At 41.7% G+C, this 24,757-nt stretch overlaps 1 protein-coding gene and 1 long non-coding RNA gene across 2 annotated transcripts in view; one reads left to right on the top strand and one right to left on the bottom strand.

The window, feature by feature from the left end:
* The window catches only part of LOC124183203, an 80,486-nt gene extending 76,849 nt beyond the window's left edge, over positions 1-3,637 (top strand). The window contains exon 3 of the long non-coding RNA XR_006870942.1: positions 3,526-3,637. This is a non-coding gene — a long non-coding RNA (uncharacterized LOC124183203). The remainder of the gene's footprint in view (positions 1-3,525) is intronic.
* The window catches only part of LOC124183196 (protein cortex-like), a 235,715-nt gene that overhangs the window by 206,039 nt on the left and 4,919 nt on the right, over positions 1-24,757 (bottom strand). The window lies entirely within an intron of this gene.

Genomic DNA, 24,757 nt, shown 5'->3' with positions numbered 1-24,757 from the left:
TTTGCATTAACGCGAAGTGCACAAGAGGAGTTCTCCGTCACCGTTATTACGGTGTACCGATGCTTCGCAAGTCCCTAGTTGAAATTCAAACGACGGAAATTATTCCTACGGTATAAAAAATGTGAAACAATATCCTGAACGTCGAAAGCGAACACAAGAGTTACATAATAATAGCCGAGTGGATTACACCGCGCACATATCTCGCTCGACACTTAGTTCCATCCCCGGCGACATTAAAGGTGAGGCTGTAACTCATCGGGTTGACAGTTGTGTGGCCGTATACCGATAGACGCGGGGCATTGAGGCATCGTCGTATAGCAGCCATAGGCGGAATTGTTAATGACGTATTGAACGACACCGGGTGAAGGAAGGAGCGAAGAGGCTGCAACAACGGATGGCCGAGAGGAACGGAGTCCGAGCATAGGTTAAACGACCCACGTAAGTACCTGGAAATTGCAAGCTTCGATGTACCGCGGCATTAAGATATAGAAAAGGGTGGACCAGCGGACGGAGAGGCATTCAGGATAGCCGGGCAATAATCGCGGTACATGAATCCCACAGGTCTCCGTAATTCCGTCGATCGTCTTGGAGTGACGCGACTAGACCAACTTCTTCGGGCCTTCTTCAAAGTATAAAAGGGCTCGGCGTTATACTCGGTAGCCATGCAAGCGTCGGGGGGACAAGAGATAAGGGTAAGTAACGGAGGCGGTCGGTTCCGTCGATCGGTTGCGAGGAGCTCAGGTACCTACCCGCGATATTTTTGCAGCCCTGGAGAGGAGCTTGCAGTGCCGCGGCGCATTGTTGCCCTTCCGAGGCTTGAGATCCATTAGGGATTTCAGATATTTATTACCGGAGGCGTGGATACCGTGCGGAGTCGTTATCACCGCGGGAAGAACCGGCGTCTTTATCGAATTCCGCAAATTACCGATATCGTTCCTCAGTAGGGCTTTTAAGCCGCGGTCCAGCGAGCCGCCTTTATACCCACCTTCCAAGGAGTACATATTTACCAAGCCTATCACGCGGCTTATTGTCCCACTTGAGGACACGGGAACTCCGCAGTTACTACCGATACGCCTATAAGGTTCGCCTATTTTGCAAGCACTTTTACATCGCTGCAGGCCGATTCTCTACCGCATGCAAGTATATGTACCGAACAGAGGGGAAGAGAAATATCAGCTCAAGACGATGCATCGCCTGCCCACTCTGTTTCTCCTCACAAAGTGCAGATTTTATCAGACTCATGATGCACCACACCATCGCCGTCGAATGCGTTCGGAATGTTCCGGACGATATTTAAGCCCGGTTTCTTCGCTTTCCTATCGCTGACTCAAACCACCGCTACCGCGCTGTTCGGACAATTCGGACAATCTCGCCAAATTTCATGTTCTTCGGATTAATTGGTGCGAGGTTTGTAGAAATTCTTGATTTTGTACCTCCAGTTTTTTAACCTCATGCTACATCAACGATTATTTATCACCTTTAACCAAAGACAATTCATGGTAATGTACGAACGTGGACCATTTCAATCACTAAACGTAAAACACGCGGTCAGACTTGTGTTGATGACAATTCGTTGAATTGAGACAACTTTTTGAAAGTACTATTGAACAGTTCGAGAATCGGGTAAAGTTAAAAATAAATAAGACAAAAAAAGAATCAGCTGATTTACCTAAGTAGATGGATTAAATTTAATAGATAGGCCACCGGTGCGTTAGTACATGCGGTGTTATAACCCGTCTAAAGATATTCACTTGGAACTATATGTGCCCGTGACGAAACGCTGGTCGAAAACAACGGTCGGTTCGTTACCAACTGATTATTATTTCACGTTCACCTTCCCGGACGACCGTACAATACAATTATACACATCTAGGTATATATATACGTATATATATGTATGTATATAAAAAACGTTACAGATGAACGGTTATTACCTCCGCCGATATTTAGAGAGAAATTGGATTGCGCGGTGATTCCTTATACAATACGTGACCCGCCGTTATACTTTATTACACCGCGAGTAGAATGGATATTTAAAACATGTTTCTAATCGAGTTACTTTCGAAAGAAAATATCACAGGTTTTTGTCAGTCGATCGCGGTTGATCGTTCCCAGTATGAAAATGAAGTTTGATTCAAAAACGACAAGGTTTTAATTAACGAAAGTCTTGGACAGTTCGAGTACGCAAAAAAAAAAAAAAAAATAGGTAAATAAACGAATGAGCGAACAGAATGAAAAAAAAAGGCGTTGGAATAGAGAGGGTAAAAAACTCTGATGAAAAATGCAAAATTATCACGGTATAGGATTTGAAGGACAGGCGTGTAATTATATAAGATCGGATCACGGCGGATCGGTAGCAGCGTCGACTGCTACTATATACGTGAAAACTTGAAAATATTCCGAACTCAGCCTCCCAACTGCCAACGGGATATCAAACTGACGAAGCTGGCTGAAGCATTCCGCATTTAACTACTTACGGTCTGCCTTCGCGTGCGATCAAGAGTGTCGAGGAGCCGCGGAATATGCGGCAGGAGGAGTTTCTTCTTTTCCCTTGACCCTTTTTTCTTTTATTTAAAATTATAAACATACACACCTTTCTTTCTCTCTCTCTCTCTCTCTCTCTCTCTCTCTCTCTCTTCTCATTCTTAGCCAGCTTATTAAAATCCGGCTGCACGGTGATTGGCAGGAGTTATCTCTTGTGCCTTATACGTGAAATTTGAGAAGCTTTAATACCCCTCGAGCATAATACCCGGATCATGGCGTACCCGATATGCTTGTGATCAAAAGTGATCGTCACAGCACGAGGTGTACTACTTTCGTCTTGAAGAAGCGGTATTCAAGTCCCGAATTTTAAAAGTTCCGAGAGCGCCTAATTCAGAATTATTTTACGGCGAAACTTGATGTAAAGAAATCAAACTTTGAAGAAACAACATAGTTCTGAAATGCGAGATTCCGGAAATTCGAGTTACGACAGAGCAAAGTTTTGAAAAGTAAAATTCCAATAGAGCAAAATTCCAAAAAATAAAGTTTCTATGGGATAAAAGTTCGAAAATTAAAATATACTCACACAGCGTAGTTTACTCGATCAAGAGGTGTAAAAAATCAGAATGACCAGGATTCTGAAGATAAAAATATCGAAAATCCAACACAAAGAAAGATGAAAGTAGTGAAATTTAACCAAGCCAGAAATTCACAGAACTGAAAATCTTCCGTATTCGGAATTTCGATGTTTTAGATTGTTAAATTTTCTCACTTTCGGACTTTCGGAACTTTGCCTTGTCGGAGTTACGACTTTTCGCCATTTTCTCCATTCGGAACTTTGATGTTACGTCAAAGTTTTATTTCTTTATACTTTAAGTATCACCGCTAAAAAACTGAGAATTTGGCGCTTTCGGAGCTTTTCAATACCGGAATCTCAACCCCGCCCCGTCTCGAGTACGGCGTAAATGCGAAAATTCTCAAACCGATTTGAAATCGACGAAATCTTGGCTTCCGTGAAAGTGCAGTGATCATTGTTTTTTGCAGGTCCGTGCAGCCGTGAGCGAGCCGGCGAACGGACAGGTGCACCAACTCAACGACGCTTCAGGTATAAGTCCGCTTTATACTTCAGAACCGAGATCCAGCAGCTGGGAAGTGATTCCGTACCGTGGAATATACGCGATACAAGATTTACACGGACTTTTCTATCCATCAACGTTGCGCGTCTGCATTGTACCTACGTTGCACGGAGGATACGAAGCGTCAGGAGCTGAGAGATCGGGCTCGTAGAAGCTGAATTACCACAAGCACATATCCCGCGGTACGTATTACGTTATTCCGCAATACCGCGCGTTCGAAACGACGGATTTCATCGACCTTACTTACACATCAGCCTACATCCGAGCAAGTGGTCGTCGCTCTCCGTTGTATACGCGAATCTTTGCTATTGACCGCGGGAATATACGGAAAACGAGACGCGGGTGATGTAACAAAGAATTCGGTGGATTGTACCGTTGAGAAGATTCGATATAGTGAGAATTCGTGAACAATGGTTGGCCGTTGAGGCAGGATACGGTACATTTTGAATTATTCAATTCAGGGTGATGACCATAATTGAATAAATTGATTTATCTGCGGAACAATTTTAAGACAAAAGCGAGAAAACTTGCTTTAATTCTTAAAGTTCCGATCTAACCTGGTGAGATCTGGAGAAACGATAATAAACGTGGATTGTACACCGAGAGAAACCGTTACTTCTGGTTGCTGTTCAGCCCTTAACCATGTGCATTTTTTACGACAATCGAAATGGTATGTTCGGTATGTTTTGTTTATCACGGCTTACCAAACTTCAGACGATCCTAAAGGTGCGAAGTAACGATTTCACCTAAACGTCGTCAACCCAATCCTCATCGAAGATTCGTGTTTACACACTCGGAGAAATTTTTAGTTCCGGTTACCGTTCAGCCCTTAACTAAGTTGATTTTTCACGACAGTCGAAAAATATAGTTCTAGGTAGAAAATGAAATATCCGTTACTATTCTGTCTTATTACGATCACTGTGTTGCTATATTTTCTTGTAACCGTGTTTTTAACGATACCTGTTTTACTGAATATTTCTTGTCACTGTAACGAATGACATTTTTCTCATTGTAAGCTCTCCTAACGCTAGCTCGAGGCGAGCTGCTTGTGCGTGTTGGATATAGGAAGGAAAGTATCGTACAAGTTGGGGATCGGAAAAATGATCGTCCAGGTCGTAATCGCGTCGATACGAGCTTGCGCAAGATTCGCGCGTTATAAATTTATTCCCGGCAATACCGCAACGGCGATAGTGATAAGAACTTGAGCTATGCGTAATTTACCGAGGTGCTTAAGCGAATGTGGAGTGAGGAAAAGTTAATAGAGCGGTCACCTCGCGAGTGAATAGACGACGAGGTCCGTCATTAATCAGCGATAAAAGTAACGCGTGTGCGAGCGTGTATTCCAGCCATATTATTCAAGGTATAAAACATCGACCACCGTCCAATGCTTCCAAGATGGACGTTATCTTCCATCTAGTACACACAGGCCAATCCGCGAACGCGGTCGAGCAATTTCCAGCCCGTCAATATTCCGCACTCCGCTCTTCGGCAATATCTGCACTGTGTCTACTCATCTTGAAAAATTCTCGCTTTCCAGCAGCAACGCTCGACAATTGATTACGCTCGCGTTACAAGAAGCCCATCTTGGATGTCGTACGCAAGAAAATCACTCAACACCTTTCACACGCGTAATATTGCCGGGCAAGTCTTAGTTCGACACCCTTTTTTCCACCGATGACCAATTTTCTCGACCTCGATGCTTGATTGGATAGGCAATCGTGGATATGTAGGTCGAAGTATAACGACAGAAATACTTTCAACAAACAAAGATTACAAAGATATCGAATACGAACCGTGTAGGAAACGACGAGGAGGCATATCATTCAACCAGCTCCAGAAATCGCCTTCAGACAGCGATTTTAAATTCACTTTTACAGTTAAACTAACATCATGGACCAGGTCCTCATCTTGGGACATTATATCGCCAACAGAGAAACGATACAATTCGCTCAGTTTTACAAATTCAGATTCGACTCAATGTTAATCGGTAGTAATAAACATGGTAGATACAAACCGATAGATCGCAAAACGCAGGCATAACCCGCGGCAGAAATCGTCTCAGCGTGAGTCGTTAAGTCTGAAAATTGAAGTAAGAAAAAAAAAGAAACGGACATCGTACTCCAAAACTAAACCGCCAATCGCGGAATTGTAGGTGAAAGAAAGAGAGTCGGTAAGGAAAGTGAAAAAAACTGGGAGTAGCGGTTCGAACGGTACAAAAGTGAACGACTAGCCTTGAAATTTTTGACGTGAGAATTTCCAAGACCTTTTTTCCCATTCCCGATTAATAACGAATCACGAGCGCGTGTAACGAGTGGTTCCATGTCCGGTCCAGCGACCTCCGTTGCCGGTCTCCTCCTCGCTTCGGATTCTACTCTTCTTCGGTTTCTTATTCCTCTTCACGGGCTGCTACTCGGTACACGATGTTATCTTAGCCTGTCTGACATTTGACATGCCCGTCCGTGTGCCTCTTCCGTCTGTTATAACTATAAGCACAAGAGTGGGCTCTGTGCTCCTTCGACTTAGCCTTAGGTAGTTAGGTACGGTATAATCTACGTTTTACCCTGCACGGTGTTCGAGTAGGTGCGGGACGTCCGCGGTCTGTGGAGTGTCTGCGTGTATCATCGGTAAAATTCATGCCGCTCCGTCTGCTCCTATCGCAGAAAATCCGATAACCAACCGCATTGTATGCGGGTACGCGGGATAATAAGAGAGGTTGTTAAACTCGTAGACTTCGTTCGTCTCGACCTAAGTAATATCTGCTATTCCGTAGCGACGCGCGAGATTAATTGTATCAGCTGATCTACATCCAGGCGAAACATTCCGCCTACACGGTGAGTGATTCTTTTCATCTTTCCTGAATCTTAATGGAACATTCAGGCACAGATCGCAGAATCAATCTATCGATCGATCGAACGGCTGCAACAATTTTTCCATTTCCATTCGATCGATTCGATCATTTTTTTCGGTCCCATCTCAACCTGAACGATTCGTGCGGCGAGTTTTATGGTTTTAGACAAGTTTTCCCGTCTCTACATGCTCACGAAGCTTAATAGAAACTCATCGAAAACTCACGAAGAATGATCGTGTTGAATTTTATACCAGTTACGTAAAAATACCGTCCAAAGTAACAATGATGAAAGTGATACGTAATTCAAAAGATGGACCCACAAAATGAAAATCTCGAATCAACAATCGATCCTATAACCGAAAATAACGAATGACGAAACATCAGCTGCGCTTGAGTCTACGCCAAAGAGTTGTATCGAGTATCGAGTATAAAAATCTTGTTCTTCGACGAATCGCAATACCGACTCGGTGATGAATTTCTTCGGACCACCCCTTAGAGTCGGCAAAGAAAAAGAAAAGAAAAAAACGAGGGAGAATAAGAAGAAGCATATTGTTAGAGCGGTATAAACACATCGGTATATAGATATAGGTATCCGCGGTGAGGAATTCGTTGGCGATTTCTCCCGGTTGACCGGGAGGTCGAGACGACCAGTTGCAATATTCCATTATTATTTATTAATTCGGACCATACCAGCGATGATTATCAGCTATCTGTGTGCTCGACGGTGCACCGGTCGTCCTCACGACTTTCTTATCTTTACTCTTCTATTCCCCTGTGTCCCCTATGCTACCTCCTCCCACTTCCCGACTTCCACGGACGAACCAAGAAGACCCGCAGTGGTGCTCCGTTGCGGTATCATCTTGTCCTCGAGTTCCGCCCAGTCCGTAATTAAATTTCATCTCCAAACCAACCGGCAGGTATGTACGTGACGAGGTGACGAAAGGAGGATCGGTGAAAAGCGAGTTTGAAATCGAAGGAGAGCTTCTCCAGGGATGAAAATGCCCTCCGAGAGTCCGGATTGGAAATGGTTAGTCGTGCCCACATATGTACTTCGCACGCACGAAGTTCAGCGCATAACCACTTCCCGCGTGATGAATCGTCTCGGGTATTTCTTGCAGCTTGGATAATACATATTGTCCACCTCTGGTGGCATAACGATTCAGTTGGCCGAGGGTTAACCCCGTGAGGTTGAACAGCGCGGTCTACTCTCTCGGAGTTACTGTGATTACTATGATAATCCCTTCCAGAGTGGAGCTGCTCCTGTAACCGCGGTTATACCACCATACCCCATACGCCGGACTGCAGATAATATTCAACGGCACGCGATAAAGCCCGATTCTGTATTCTTAACGACCCTTACGGCTATATTCTATTGTTTCTCAAAGGTTCTTCGTGACGCTGAACGATCCGATCGCGGTTCAATGATTTTTTACCGCATTCCGTATTAACGGAAAACCAGCAGCGCATTACGAAGACTCCGCAAGATGCCTTTTGTGCCTACCCGGAGTAGAATCGTTGGCGGGATCTGTCATTTAATTAGGAGTTTCAAAGGGCGGTAATATCTGGAAACAGCATCGAATCGTTACCGGTCTCAAGTCTCCCGCGGACCGTTGACCCGAAACGTTGTTACACTTTTCGCGGCCTCGTCAGTATGTCTTGGGAGAAAAACTTGAACGCGGGAACAGAGCTAGATAAATCCATCGGTATGCTTGTAATCTCTAGGAGATTGACGCGTCGGACCGCATCGGGGGACCGAGGAACTCGTGAGACCTTGACTCGTGGGACAGGTAAAGGCACCTTGAATGGAGACCATTAAACCTCGAAACGTACCCATAAGTATTATTCAAACCGTATTCGAACGGAATGAGACTTACCGCTGCTCTGCATACGGAGAGAAGACGCGCTGCACGGGCGGGCGGGACTCGAGAGGCTCGGTGACGGGATCAGAAATACTAGAAGTCAACCGAACCTGTCTACTTGTTAATGTAAATAATGCATTGTATATGTATCTCCTCCATTATATCCCGCGCTGTCAAGTCCCTGTCATAGGACCATTAAAGCGTCTAAGCACAACCATGCCCAAGAAGTACGGACCCCGTGCATCCGACAGTCGCACCATACCGTACCGAACCATCGAACCCATTATTGGGTTGACACTCTGTCCCAGAATTCATTTCTGACACGCGTTTGACGGTACGGTAGAAACTTTCCCTTCGATTTTAGAGTGAAATGAAAATCGTAAGAAAGAGAAATGATCGAACGAATTTTGTCGTTTCGAATAGGTGTCCGGTTACGACCGCGAGTCACGGGGACCCGAAGTGATCCGTACGCACGGAGAAACGGTTGGCGTAGGTACGGACGTAATACCGTTCGATTTTCATACAGGCAGTAATAAAAGTCTCGGTCCAGGCATCATCTCTATCTATAACTATCTGAGAATAGAAAGTTGTGGGAATAAGAAGTATACGCCGGCGGTAACCTCCGGGCAATTGGAGCTTTCGAACAGTCCCTCAGCATCCTTTGCCGTACGGTGCATACAATATACACGATTTGCCTACGTCTGTTCCGACTTATACACGTGATCGAAACGAGATAACAGAGCGCGGATAGTCCGCGATCCGGCGATGCAGCTTGGTAACAAAAAATACCGCACGTTCGATCTCTTACGGAATACGCAAAACACCGTTCGGCACAAAAGCTTCGAATACCAGTCGACGAAAAATTTGAACGACGCAAGCGCGCATTAATTGTCTTAATCGGAACGAGTCGATTTTATGACAAGTGTGTTTAAGAATCGCGGCTACAAGTCGAGTGTCCCAGTTATTGACCTTTTTGGGTTGCATCTGTTTGACCCTTGGTTCTAAAATCGTGAAAAACTAAATTTGCATTGCCTACCCCTCTGGCGATTGGTTTTATTCGTCGAGAAATTCACAATTTATACCTTCAATTTATAATTTTGAAAAAGAAAAGGTTCAATGATTGGGTCTAAGCGTGTCAGTAACTGGTACACGTACCTCAACGCTACACGACTACGATCTGAATTTTTTCCGCCAATGTAACGATGAATGGTCAGAAGATGTAGCTGCAGGATGATGAAGAAGAAACCACTTCTTCACTTGATCGCTGCACGTAAGCAATAGAAGACGAGAATGCCACCCATATTCCATGCTAAATGACCCAAGAGTTCCGTTACGCTTATTTGCCTCGATTGCACGGCATCGATGCACTTCAAGCCTGCTGCTTTCCGTCCGACGATGATAAGTTGCCGCTGACGACGCGAAGAAACGACAAAATTACATCCCAAAACATATTCAAGGTCTGGGATAAAAATGGGAATTTCAAACACGATCAATAATTAAGGAACGATCACTTCTTTACTCCTTCAGATTTTTCTTCTCCTCTTTATACACCCATTACATAACATATCCACAACGCCGTTCGTTCCCACCGGTTGATTCGAGACACTATTTACCGCGTTAATGTACTGTATTATGTGCACGAAGGAAGTACACGAGACGAACTGCTTGTATTCCTAGGACAGAATTCATGCGTGAAAGGATGACGCCGTGAAGATGAGGTCGTGGTACCGAAGAGACGACCCAAGCCGATCAAAGAAGTGATTAAAAAGCTTTTTGCCTTTACACGTTACCTTCATCCTTCATCTATTCGATTTGCACTCTCGGTACGCGTGCGTGTGTGTGTGACATGTATTTATAAACCCCACTTACGAAATCAATTAACCGTTGATATACATACCATCGGACGCGGTTGACGCGAGAATATTTGTAATCACCGAACATCACTTTTTTTTTTTAATCTGCCAGGCTGCAACGGCATGCAAGACTTTCGTAATAATTCTACCGCGTTGATTGGGTAAAAATCTATTTTGCAAAATGTACAGTGCACCGATTGGCATTAAATTTTTAATGGACTTGTTCAACGATTGGAAAGTAAAGAAATGCTGACAAAACTTCAGTCGCTAACAAGATCCACGGACCTATACCTTGAGATTATATAATCACATTTATTTCTAACAAGTGAATTATCGTGACTATAAAATGACGGATAAAACTGATTTTAGTCAACGTGTACTTTTCCTTCTTCGGCCAGCCGATCAGAGATGAAAGACAGCCACTGACACGTCGTCTTGGGTTCTTTTATTTATTTTATTTTTTTTTTACGACTACCAACATCACCCGATTATCGTGATCCAAATCAATTAAATCCCGAGTTCGGTAGCCGAGTGTTATTTTAATTAGAAAGTTTAATTGGCCTTATACTGTCGGTCGCATCTCGGTCCCTCCCTAGGGATCAATTATCAGTGCCGATAATGGCTAAACCCTCAAGTTCAAGCTTTCGAGGACCGATTATGTACCAAAGATATTCCCTGCGTAAGGTATATCAACGGCTGTAAAAGTAACTGGCTCCATTAGACGGATACCCGTGCCTAAATCGAAAGGACAGGCGTTACAGGATGGGGAACAAAACCGGGTATGCATGTAAGGATAAACAAATCCTTGACATGCGGATGTATTATAAAAGAAAGACTACGTATTACTCTCAGGAGATGATGATTGTGCGCGAAAATAAAAGGAGAGAGAGAGAGAGAGAGAGAGGAAAAGAGAAGAAGCATTATAAAACTGAGCCTAGAGCACGTTTATCATCATCATCATCGTCATCGTCATCATCGTGCGACGCGGCATCAGACAGGGCATTGTGAGCGTGCAAAAAAAAAAAAAATCCAAGATGTACGCGCCATGGCTGCAACGTGGCATCGTGAGTCATTCGCAAAATTGAAACCGCAAATTTTGGAGGGTGCGTTGGGTTCGCAAAAAAGAAAGAAAGAAAGAAAGAAAAAAAAAGAAAAAACCGCCTCTGAGCTGCCGCCCCCCGATCTAGGAGTGGCGGAGACGGTTTTTCGACCCCACCTTCGTAGGGGTTGCGCCCCGAACGAAGCCCGACGATAGGCCCTTCCGACGAAGGGTGTTTCGTATCTAGGGGTGTCGCCGCAAGGGATGCGAAATTAATGCGAACGCGAGGCCTCCCTCCCCCTCACCCTCACCATCACCCTCACCGTCGCCGTCCAACCCCTCGCGCCACCCAGCAAAGCCCGAGCCTCGCTAGGGTGCGTAGATACAGCTCGATCGATTTTTTCCCTGCAACCCTTTATACGTCGCCGAAAGGGGAGATCTGTGCAAAAATAGGGCGCTCTCGCTCGCTCTCACCGATCGAGAGTGTCCTACATGTAGGCCAGATCGTCGCGAAGCGAGGAAAAGGGATCGTGATAAAGCGTCTAGCTAGCTGCCAATGCACCATACATACAAGGGTTGCCCCGTATATATTGCGCGAAAGGGCAGATGCGCCGGGTTTATTCTACTCCGGTAGGTATTCCATCAATGGGTCAGAATGTTCCCGCCATTTTCTTTCTATACTTTTATTCTATTTTCGCACCCCGTATTTTTTCTCTCTCTCTCTCTCACTCTCTCCGTCGTCTGTTTTTAATGTGCACTGTACTCGCTGCTCTCTCTCCCGTCTTAATTTCGTTCTCCTCCTCTCGTCCTGCACCCCTCCCTCCCCCCCTGTCGCCCCAACAATTTGGGAGGGTATTTTTCCCGCCGCCCCTGCCGCGCCAACTTCGACGCACGTATTAACAGTGCGTGGAAGAGCATCGCTGCGTAAACGCGTTACACACGATTCCCGACTTATGATACCTTGCCTTTCGATCGAGTCTCTACACTTATACATGCGTGTCAAATTATATACACCAACAAATTCTCGGAGTTCACGCTCTCCGCGGTTCTTTAAATATATTATTCCGTTGGTTTACTTTTTTCTTTTTTTTTCGGAGGGAGGGGGGAGAGGAGAAGACACGAGAGTTTTATTTCCTCTCCCTCTCTCTCTCTCCCTCTCTCTCTCTCTAATAAATATCGCTTTCTCTCTCTCTCAACGACGCCGACGCCGCCGGCGCGACGCTTCCCTTTGCAAATTTGCCGCCACGTGTACCGGTGACATATCGTAAAATAGTGAGAAATTTGTATCCCGCGCGAACAGACGTGTACGATATTCGCGAGTGTTTTACGGTGTTGCGGGAAAAAACGAATCAGCCAATTTTTTCGAGTCGGTATCTGTGCGGTTTTTGGGTGAATCGAATCCGAAGAAAGGAACATATAATGGAATATTGTTATAACAAACACGTGAGTAAGACATGCGTAAACTTATACAAAATAATTTCAGCTCGTGTACAATAATATTTGATTACGATTCCAATTTTTTTCATGTATATATATATATATATATATATATATATATATATATATATATATATATATATATATATATATATATATATATATATATATATATATATATATATATATATATATATATATATATATATATATATATATATTTGCAGTAGCTTTAAACCGAGGGTAAAACGTTACGATAAATTACAAACACGGCTCACACGGCTCAGATGTAAAAAAAAAAATGCAAAACCGTCTCGATTTCGAGTCAAGTTTCGTGCGTAGAGAAAAAGGAATTAGAAGTATATACGGTAAATTGCGCAGTTATAAAATTAACCGTAAAAAAAGCAACGCACGAGGTAGGAAAATAATAATTTCTCAATAGCAGTGCAAGAACTGTTAAAGCTGCGACGACTATTCTATTCAGGTTGTTTGAACCACACTCCGGAAATAAACCTGCGCATACCATAACCTATATGATTTCCTATAAACCCACCCACGAATAGAACAAATAAAAAAAAAAAAGAATAGAAAAAGAAACGATACGAAAAAATAATAAAAAGAAATCATCCGCATTGGCCAAGCGCCACGGTTAACGATTATCTAACAACTAAAAAGACACACGTGGATGATGCTAGGCGACACGCGGGATTGTGAAACTTGAAGTGTGATACACTTGGCACTGTTTAAACATTTTATAAATCAACAAAAGCACGCATCGATTGCATAAAATTCCAACAGTTTTGATTCGAATACGGATTATTCTTTTTTTTTTCTTCTTCCAGTACCCTACTCGGGGATTTTTACTTTTACATGTGTCGTGAAAGAAAATTTTTCATCGAATTCAAAGTTGCTAAATAATCTAGCACAATGCCCGAAATACATGGATCGGTTCATTTCTATTCATAGAACGACGAACCATACCAAATTTCTAAATACTTGTTGCGTTGCACGATAAACGACAAGTTGTAAAGATTAAATTTTTACTGCGAATTGGAGATTTATAATTTGAGAAAACAAAATCCACCTATAGATCATTTTATATTCTAATGTAATAAAAATAAAGATAAATTTCTCGCATACAATTATCATAAAATATGTACTTGGTAAAAAGTATTAATATGTTGGTATGATCGTAGTTTCGGTGAAACGGTTTTTCCTATAATAATTTGAAAATAACTATCGAATTCAAATTTGAAGAGGCCAAGCGAGGCTGATTATTAGTCATTCGAAATGAATCAGGCCTTGACGTCTGTTTAACGAAAATATGATTACAAAATCTGATAAAGAAAAGTGGTATATATAAACATATATAACAAACCTAGAACTTTATTTTCCACATAGATATCTTTGATGAATTTAAATTTAATGCGACAAAGGTGTATAAAATTGATCTGACAAGCAAAATGAAAGTAATTTCTGAGATTTCGAGTCATACACGCACAGACTTGTATCCGTGTAACGAAGAATCAAAAGAAAATTAAGTCTCAAGTGTATCGAATCGCGCGTTTCACCGTTAAATAAAACAATTTGAGAAACGGGTAACCGAAAGTTAACCAAGGCGCAGAGAAATACCGCGTAGCGGAGAATTTCGCGGATTCCACCCCGGGAAGGCGAGTCTGCGTTTCTTCTTCGCCCGCAAGCGACAATATCCGTTGAATTCTCGGAGGGTCGCGGTGCAGCGAAGCTCGACGAAACGAAGGACCACCTTGCAGGCCGAGGGCCATTTACAATTCAATATTGAGCATCCCGCTGCAGGAGAACCGGAGCTGGTGCAGCAAATCGGCAAGAGACGAGGAAAATCGTTGCGGAGGAAGCGAGTCGCGCGAATTTTTATTTCTTTTTTTTTTGCGAAAGGAATTCGCTCGTTCCACTACGGACTCGATTTTCTATTCTCTATTTTCTTTGATTTCTGAGTCATGAATTATCATTTCGCGAACAATGCGCCAAATTTCACAGTTCCGGTTACACGTAGCGATCATTCGCGAAACCGTTTCTCGCTCAGCTGATCGAATAAGAGCGCGAAGAAAATTATGATTATCATCTTTTTTTTTCCTCGCTTAATAGGCATTCGAGCAAAGAGAGAAAAATGAAAAAAGAACGGACTTGAGCTGCTGCTGCCGTTGAAATACGGATTATCTCGATCCGCGGTCCGTTACATTATATACCGCTCCGAGATGTTGTATCTCGGACTTCAAAGTGGCTCGATCAATTCGCACGTTGCGTCTACGTGTACCCGGACAATGTATCGAGCTGCTGAGGAATTTCACGTTAATATATGCCTTACACGCTGATCAAATTCAAAGGATTGTATATATACAGTATTATATTATATTATAACTCGCTGTGAGAGAAAAAACAGTCATTCTCCGTTGATTGGATCAGGAATAATTATCGAACGCGCCGTAACGAAATTGCAATATCAATCTCTCGAGATGAAATCGTGTTGTAAAATCTTGGGAGAAGCTTGCTTGGATCGAAATAAAACTTGTCATTGTAATATCGATGAGTTTTCGAAATAAGAAAACCTGTGCATCGACGTGATGTTTCATATTTGCGATAAAAGGATATTTTCGAATCGATTACGCGATACCCTTTTTTTTTACGAATTATCAATTATAGTCGAATACGCGTATAGGGTGGGAAAATTTTTAGATAATATTATAATCAGTCCAGAGTCTAGACACATAATTACCCGAATTCAAACAGTATTCTAATCATGGTCTTTAAGTAATTGGGACAAATATTCGGACGAAGGGCAAAATTCGGAAAGGAGAAAAATGCCGAAAGAGCGTAACTCCGACAAGTCAAAGTATCGAAAGTGCGATAATGAGAAAATTTAAAGATGTGAAACATCAAAATTCCGAATGATCCAAGATTTTCAATTACGTGAATTTCTGGCTCGACGAAATTTCAACACTTTGATCTTTCTTTCCGTTATTCTGATTTTCAGTTTTTCACACCGACGCGTTGAGCAAACTACGCTGTATGAGTATACTTTAATTTCCGGAACTTTGCTCTATCGTAACGTGAATTTTTAGAATCTTGGATTTCGGAACTTTGAAACGTCGGGTTTCCAACGATTCGAAAGATTCTTGTTTCTTAAAAATTTGATATATTTGCTTGAATTTTCGCCGCAAAATAATTCGGAACATTTCAAATTCGTAACCTCAGCCCCGCCCGGACAAATCAACGATTGCGTCTCGGAAAGACGCGTGTATAATAACATACGTAGATGGTATACCGATATGAAACTGTGCACGTTGCTATTTATACGCGGCATGCAATTATCATTGGTTAAAATAAGTTAATTAATAAGAGATTGAAGCCGGGTTGGCAGGGTTGAATAATCGCGAGTTAATGATAGCCTGCGAAACGCCGATCAGCGGTAGCAGCTCGCTATCTTATCCGGCAAAGCTGCTGTTGTAACACAGCAAGGGCGAACCGTTTTCCACCATCTCCTCAGTTTCGCACACACGCACGCGAAATCCCGTGTCATATAGAAACGCACACGGGTAGGTTAAATATTATGCAGCGAGGTGTGGCGAAGACTCACGCAACGAGCTGCGGGTAATCTTTGCTCGTTGTTCTTCTTGTTGGTGTGCAGCACCGTTGTCGGTAGTCACCGCGGTAGCATTTAACTTTCCTCGTTTTACCCTATGCAGGCCACTTGGCCGCGTTGGTAACCATCGTAATTATAACTCGCCAATCTCGCTTTGCCGATCTTGAGCATCAGCTGTTCCTAATTCCGTAAGGCCTGCACTTAACCCCTTACCGCCTAGGGTTAAGAATACTCAAACCTCTCTCTCTCTCTCTCTCTCTGAACTAAAAAGGAGAGAATAAACGAACGGTAAGCATCGAAAGCTTCCCGCATTATGCCTGCTTGGAAATAATCTTCACCTCGCTAGTCGTCGCAATCCTGCGAAAGAGGCTTCAACTTCCTTCGCGCTTTTTTTATCCCGCTCTTCGATCTCGCGCAGCGATATCGTCTAAGCTGTTGGGTATAATCCACGGACTTTACTCCTCCGATATCTCCCTGCGGGGAACATCCGTCCCGAAGACCTCGAGGACGTATTTACCTTATCCCGTTGGGCCTTTTACGGCCATTTTTAGCTGTACCTTTAGCGCCTCGGAACTCCGCGGGAGTGAAATTGCGAGCAACGGTTGCCGGTTGTTAAGGTGTACATAATATATATATACATGTACAAATTTTGCACATCCATACATGTATAGGCATGTTACATGCATTCGTATGAATAGGTGTACGCGCATGTACGCGCGAGAAGCAAAATGCCCTGTAATTTTCGACGACCGGACAGTAGATAGCTTCGAGTGGATAGTTTGCGTCGTTGGAAGGCCGGCAAACAGAATCATCCTTCACGCGTTTATGGATTATATATGCCAGACGAGGCGAGGATTGGTTTGGTATGAAATCGTAACACGACGTGTAACTATCGAAGCCGCCTTGACGTCGCAATTAAATCGCAATTATCAATTACCGTTTGAAATTTGTTCGGGAATGGACGCGATTATTCTTTCACCGCAGTGCTGTCGACGCGATTTATAACAAGGCCGTCTGCGTTTTTCGGCGACCGGGAAATCAGCTTTTTTCAACTTTTTTTCGAAAAGAAGATGAGCATTACTTTTCATTACCTTTTTCACGATCCGCAATCACGTCACAAATCTTAGCAATAAGCGCAATAAATTTACCAATATGTTCCGTATATAGGAAGAAGAAACATCGCATTTTCTTTAAATCGATTTTAAAGTATGTTGCTGAAAAGTGAGTTACTAATCAATCTGGAAATAATATTTTCCGCTTCGTTAGTAAATTTTCACGATATTTAAGAATTTTCAGGTGCTTAGACATCCGGCGTAATTCGATCGCATTGATTTCTCAGCTGAAGTTGAGGGGAAACGTGTTATTATGACTCAGCTTTGACAAATGGCTAAAACAAATAACGGATTCGGTCGGATTGTCTTTTGAGAGAAATAATTCATATGCAGACTTACCAAAGAGACCGAATGTCTGTGCATTAATCGACATCATATATTATAGAAATTGATCTTAAGCTGAGAACCTAAATTTTTCCCATTTTATGAATAACAATAAATACACCCGGCTTTGTTATCCACGGGAGATTAGTTTTAAAAAATTTCTTCCTTTTTCACCAAATGAACGTTAATCCGTTTCCAAACTTATATCAGGACTAAGAATGTTTTAGAAAAAGCAAATTGCGTTTACTGCACCATAAGACATATACATGCATAAATTTAACGTTGTTTCTTATTTTTTGCTCGCAGGAAACTTCAAGCGGGGAAAAAATGCTGACAATTCCTGTTATATAAGGTAATAGATTTGGCATACAGTTAACGGCGGAAATCGGTTTGACAATACCGATAAGTAAAAACTATTTATTATCGGTAGAATAACGAACGATGCGACTAATCGAATATTCATGATCGACGAATGGTAAATTTGCGGTGGTTTGGGCCTTAGTGGTCCTGTGGTGGCTGTTATTTGAATCCTACTGGCCTGCTAAGTCCCAAGTCAACACAAATCGACAGCATACTCGGAGCTATTACAAAAAGGAAGAAACTTTTACAAGTCAATTACAAGGAAGTTGCACGGTTTAAAATCTCACTCTGCCCGTATAAATAATCGTTCTTCGAACAGTGAATAACACCGAAGATTTCGCTGTTTTAAAAAATTTTTGAATCAACGGCGCTCCACTACACATACAGAAGTCTACCAATAAAGAATATCTGCCGAGACGTTATACTAATTTACAGTATAATATTGTATCACAAGGTCGTTTAACCGAGAGGACGTTGTCTTATCGTCAGAAACCGGTCGCCCCGACAGAAAAACAAAAACAAAAAAACATCACGAGGATTATCTAGATGGTACGTCTCTATTTTTTCGGCACAATCTATACGGTGTACAAGGACACGATGTCGAAGTCGTAAGATAACGAACAGGTACATTACAGAGTGCATAAAATGAAGTTTTAACACCTCTCGCTTCGCCTCGCGTCAAGATATTACGTAGCGAAATTCCAGTCATATGAAAAATACCAACGGAGGCGCGAAACTTTATCTGCAATAATGATAATAATGACAAATAAAAATAACGTTAATTAATTTACTCCACAAAGTATCGACGCACCCGGAATCTAAGCTACCTGCACAAAAACAAAAGTGGTTATACTATTTTCATTTTTTACCACAATCGAAAAATATACTTCTAGGTGGAAAATGAAAATTAGTCTTTCCTTCTCATTACGATCACTGTTGCTATATTTTCAAAAATAACACGAAGAATCGGCGAATCTCGCAAAGCTTTTCTGTGTTGATCTTAAATAAAAATAAAATAAAATATAGAAAAAAAAGGTAACAACTGGCCCAGTTGGAGCCTTGCAAGCTGCCAGCGCCACCCGCTATGCCAGCAATGTTGAGCACATGCTACAGCGATCATGGTTACGGTATCGGGACACCGCGCTCACTGCACGTTACAAACACACTCCGCATAAACAAACCAGAAAAGCATTTACTCGGGTATACCTTGTGTATGGAGATGGTGTGTACATATATACACACACACGTATATATATATATATGCAGACATATCGGTCTCGATTTAGGTAGCGGTTATAACCCCATAAATAGGCAGTGACATTGACGTATTGGATAGAACGAAGTAGAAGACGGACGGAGATTCTTTATTTCTGTGAAGATCGAAAATTCGCGCGTGTTATAATTTAACGACATTGATTTTACGAAAAAAAGTAATACGAGAATCATGCAGGTTTCTAGACTTTTTCGAACTCAATTCGGTGCATTTGATGGATTTTACCGTGATGTAATTGTACAGAGAGAAATAAATTTTTATTTTTACAGCAAATAGATGCTGTACAGTTATCATAATTTTTCAAGATGATCGATGGTCCGATTTCAATTATCAAGTGTGAAAAAACTATGCTTAAATAGAATTGTTCAATACTGAGATATTTTTTGCTATAGTTTCATATACTTGCCGAGTATAAAAATTATAGAATATTTCCAGTATTGAACATCTGCACGATAGTAGAGTGGGACTTGCTTAAACCTTGTATACCTAATTCCTTAACTTGTACATCAAGTATAGCAACAAAAAATAGAAGCAAAATTCAAGACGACCTAAATCTTGATCCTTTGGCAACATGCGGTAATTTTCCATCCCCGCGCCAAATGATCATACATTATAAATTACTTTGAAAAAATGACTAACAAACGCGACTGACAATGAATATCTTCGCTTGGCCCGGCTTGTTAAAGTCGCCGAATATAAAAATAAAAAAAATTTCTTCTTTCCTTCCTTGCTAATTTTTTTACCCTGCATTCCGGCGGCTGCAGGCACGTTAGGCATAAAACGTAGTGGAGTACCGGAAATGCGACACATATGCGACAGTGAAAACCGAGGGACAAAAAGAGGCCGCGTAGCCGGAGGATGCAGGCATCTAGTCAGATATCGCGCTGCGGGATCGGAGTGCGGTTAAAACTGCCGCTCGTAAAGGCGGGACGTAACTCTCTAAATCATGGGGGCTCATTCCGTCCTCCTTGTCTGTTTCTTTATTTTCATATCATTTTTTCGTCTTGTTAACCCTTTTTCAACTCTTTCGTTCCATATTATCAGTTTTTTCTTCTTTTTTTTTTTTTTTACTTTATTTCTATTTTTTTTTTTTTCGTTTTGTTGCATTTCTGCACTCGGTGTGTACATTTATGAGTCGAGTTACGCCCCTGATGCGTTGGTCGGTACCTTGTGTGTGCATTTCTCGGACAGCTGCATTGCTGCAGCGTTCGAAGAAGGCGTATATATACGTATACGCGTGCTATAAGCTACGAGAATTGCTAGGCGGGAAAAACTTGACAATTTTCAATATCGTTATAACCGGCGCACCGCCGGCACTGCTCGGACGGTAACAAAGCACCGCGAGCGCTCTGCAATTACCTTTATACATACCGAGCATATGAAATTACGCTAATTTTCTTACACGCATATATTTATATACCCGCGTATAACCAGACACTGTAAAATAATGAGAACCAAGTTTTTCCACTCGCTATTAGCCCGACGTTTTAATATATTTAGCAAGAAAGCTAAACTCTTGAAAGATGTATCCTGTAATGTTCCTGCGTCGAAGGCTCGAAGCCTGCAACCACTTTGCAAATAGTACATTGTCTAACAAGGAGGCAAACTCGGTCTTTCCGGGCCGAGCGTAAGTTTGCAATATGAGTCGTGGATGAAGTCGAAGACGGTTGTTGCAAGTACGCGAGGCGAAAACACCGTTGACTCCTTTTTCCACACGATTATTTATACGACAAGAGTACGTCGCGCGTTTTTTCACGAAGCACGAAATTGAGGATAGGGTCGCGTAATGTCAGATTTATTAGCAACAGCGCATGCGCGGAATACGGAAAAGACAAATTTCATTTGTCATAATATCTAAAACATTCAGTTGAAAGTGGTCTTTTCAGTACTACGCGCATGCGCATTGGCAAACTCACTATACCGTCACAGAAACGGGTACTTTGCGAACGAAAAACACGGTTGGAAAATCGCTTGAAACATACTTGCGTTGAGATAGGTATGTATTCGTTGGAACAAATATTGTTATTACAGTGTACTGCAGAGATAAATTATCCTGCACTTGGCTTTTTCAACTTTCATCTTACAGAAATTTATCATTATCCATGAGTTGGGGTTACGAATTTAAACCCAAGTCGAGGCTTTTTTCCATGAGGAATATGAGATACTTCGAAGGCTTATTCAGGGTACCTTGAACGAAAAGTCAAATTTGAAACCCTGCGTCGGACAGCAAATTTCAATTTTATATCATGGCGTCCACTTTGAAATACGAGAATACAGACGTAGGCATATATATTGGCGAAATTTGATTTCGTCAACGATTTTTGTACAGGGTTGAATTTCGGCGCGTGTACCAGAGCGTTGTAAGTAATAAGGGACTGAAATCGACGTGAATTCGATTTCACGAAACCGATTTTAAAGCAAAGACGCCGTCGCGCGGCGAGCAAAACGTCAGCGTTACCTTAACGCGTATCCGACGATACTGAGAAAGGATAATAATTATCCAAAGCAGAGCAGTATAATACAAACTAGCGACAGTGCATGCGCACGATAGGTACATATATTACCTATATAATATACCTCGTATAGACAAGGCAAAGAGAGAAGGTAGCCGCGTGCACAGCATCTGACGTCTTCATCGGTCTCGAGGGGGTTTTAAAAATAAACAATCACGAAGGCACCTGCAATTACCAACATTTTAACGAGCTGTAGAAAAGCTGCGTTTATTATCGCCCAAGCATTGCTTGCCAATATCATAAATTATCATTTTCCATAAAGCATTTACACACGCCCTATATTATTATACACTATACCCTACACCATAAACTCGCCCTATGCAACGCAACGTACAGCTGTCGTGTCGCTAATATGTATATATATACGATATAAGAACGCACCTTACTATTTCCAATCCATACCTGTAACGTACACGTCTAATCTCTTCGTTTTTTTTTTTTTTTTTATCACTGCTAGTCCAGTCAATCGGGCTTTTTTGCTCTACAAAAGGTGGTGTAGAAACAATTTTGATGTATGCTATTTAGTTCCGCATCCCGATGAAGAATCCAATATTTTGACCTTCGGTAGGCTCAGAACGGTCCACCGATATCGATTGAAGGTACAAAAATTGGTTTCTTCAAAATAATTCCTCAACGGATGATCCTACGGCAAAAGTCTCTTGGAAAAATTTGAACAAGGCTGAATTCCCTACGTTTTTTGTATAAGCACTTTTTTTTTGTAAGTTTGATGTACGACGAATTATTTTGAAAAAAATTATTTCTCGTACTCTGAATCCAAAATGGCTGACCCCAGCGCCCCAAGATCGAAAACCTGGATTTTTTATCGGGGCCCGGAACTAAATAATACATATCTAAATTATGTCTACACCACCTTTTGTAGGGTAAATGCCTTTTTTAGTCTTTTATTCTCTCTTATTTTTTTCTTATCTCACTCCGTTCAATTCTTTTTAGGTGTACTTCTTCTTTGTGCTTGTTTTTTTTTTTTTCTATAACTTCTTACTCGAACCCGATAATTCCAACCTTCTTCCCGTACCCTCGGGGCAATGAGGAAATGGAGGAGGCGACATTCCCGCTGCCGTATGCGACACGCCGAGTAGGTATACCTACCCTAAGGTATCAACGAAGTAACCATTGTCTTCGCAGCATCGAGCTGTACTTGAGGTCGATTGTTTTAAACATGACAATAAGAAAAAGGATTTTTTTTCACCGTTTCTCTCTCTCTCCCTCTTGTTCTCTTCGACCATATTTGCCGACGAATCTTCACTTCACGGTCACCAGCTGATCGTTGGTACAATAAGTCGTACACAATTTTACCTTCTTGCGAGTTGCGACAAGCCTCGTTTCTTTCTTCACCTTAACGTTTATCCCGCAATTTTAGGGAAAATAGGGGAGGGTATTAGGGTTACAATATTTTTTTATAGTACTGACCAAATAGAGCAAAATTAGATACTGATTGTAAAAATTTTCAGATAATATCACGACATCGGAGGGGGGAATTTAAATTTAAATTTTAGATGTTTTTTAATTGTGTTTTTTTTGTTTTTTTGTTCTCGTAAACGAGAATGGACTGAAAAAATCAACTTTGACGGTTCAGAGCCATGTTTATACGTACGACTAAACGTAGGAAGAAAATCACTTGGGATGAATAAACCAGTATTCTGAAAATAACGACGCGCAATTAAACCGTAAGAATTATGATTTTGTAAAATATAAGGGAGCTTTGAGATTCGGTGCATGTATTATTTTTTTTTCTTCCAATGTCAATTCAGAGGTATGAAAAATTCTTCTCAAACGTCAAATTGATTTTTTCACGCCGTTATAGTTTATGAAGAAAAAAAAAGTAACCGACTGGCAAAAATTGAGGGATATTAGGGGGAAATTGATCGGTTTAGGGTATATTTACGAGAAACAATCAGTTTTAGAGTACCTGAAGGAAAGAAAGAAACAAAAAAAAAATAGGATTCTTTTTTTTAGGAAACAGGGAACCCATTGTGTAGCATGCAATTATCGAAGGTGTGACTACCGTATTTAGATTTCTTTCCAATTTCCGAATTCCAAGATGCAATTAATCGTTCGATCATTTATTTCCCTGATAATTAATTCAAGATTCGTCGATCATTATTTCACGCATCCGTTAGTTTTCTTCAGACGAACTTCGAATCTCGAAGTTTACAATGCCTGTACAAATAACATTTTCCTCGCTCTATACCGGAATGAAACTCATAACCCACATTTCACGTAAATTCATATAAACTTGATTTGAACTTTTTTACCTCTAATATTTCTACAATATAAAGACACATGTACGTATCTACAGACATCCGTGAACATAGCGGAAGCTGGTATTACACACCCATCGACTGCACCTATATTGTGTAATATATAACACCGATACAAATATGAATTACACTGTCGCAGCCGCGATATTTCATCGAGAATCGTTTATCTCCGGATGATTTGTGACCATTGGCAAGTACGTGCGATTGCCTCTATATCTCGGCTATCTGAATATGTATATCCAAGAACACGGGCCTCCCGAGCATATTCTCGACTATCTTACGGCAACAGATCTGCGGTATTCTTCGTTTAAGAATCGGTTCGAGTATCTCAATCGCAAAAACAATTCCCCGTGCGATGCTCACTTTACGCGTGATATAATATTGACACTATCGCGTGCCTAATACGCAGTTAGAAAGAAAAACTTGACCGCTGACTCGATGAAAAGACTCTGCGGAATAAGAGTTTCGCACTGAGAGAAATTTTTAGTTCCGGTTACCGCTCGGTCCTCAACTATTTTCATTTTTTACCACAGTCGAAAAATATAGTTCTACCGGCAAACCTCATTCTCGTTCCGAATAACCGTTTTCTTTTATTAAGCAGGAAAAAGATATATATATATATAC

This window comes from Neodiprion fabricii, chromosome 5 (genome assembly GCF_021155785.1).
Source record: "Neodiprion fabricii isolate iyNeoFabr1 chromosome 5, iyNeoFabr1.1, whole genome shotgun sequence".
Taxonomy (NCBI): Eukaryota; Metazoa; Arthropoda; class Insecta; order Hymenoptera; family Diprionidae; genus Neodiprion; species Neodiprion fabricii.
This window is presented reverse-complemented; position numbering and strand designations above follow the sequence as displayed.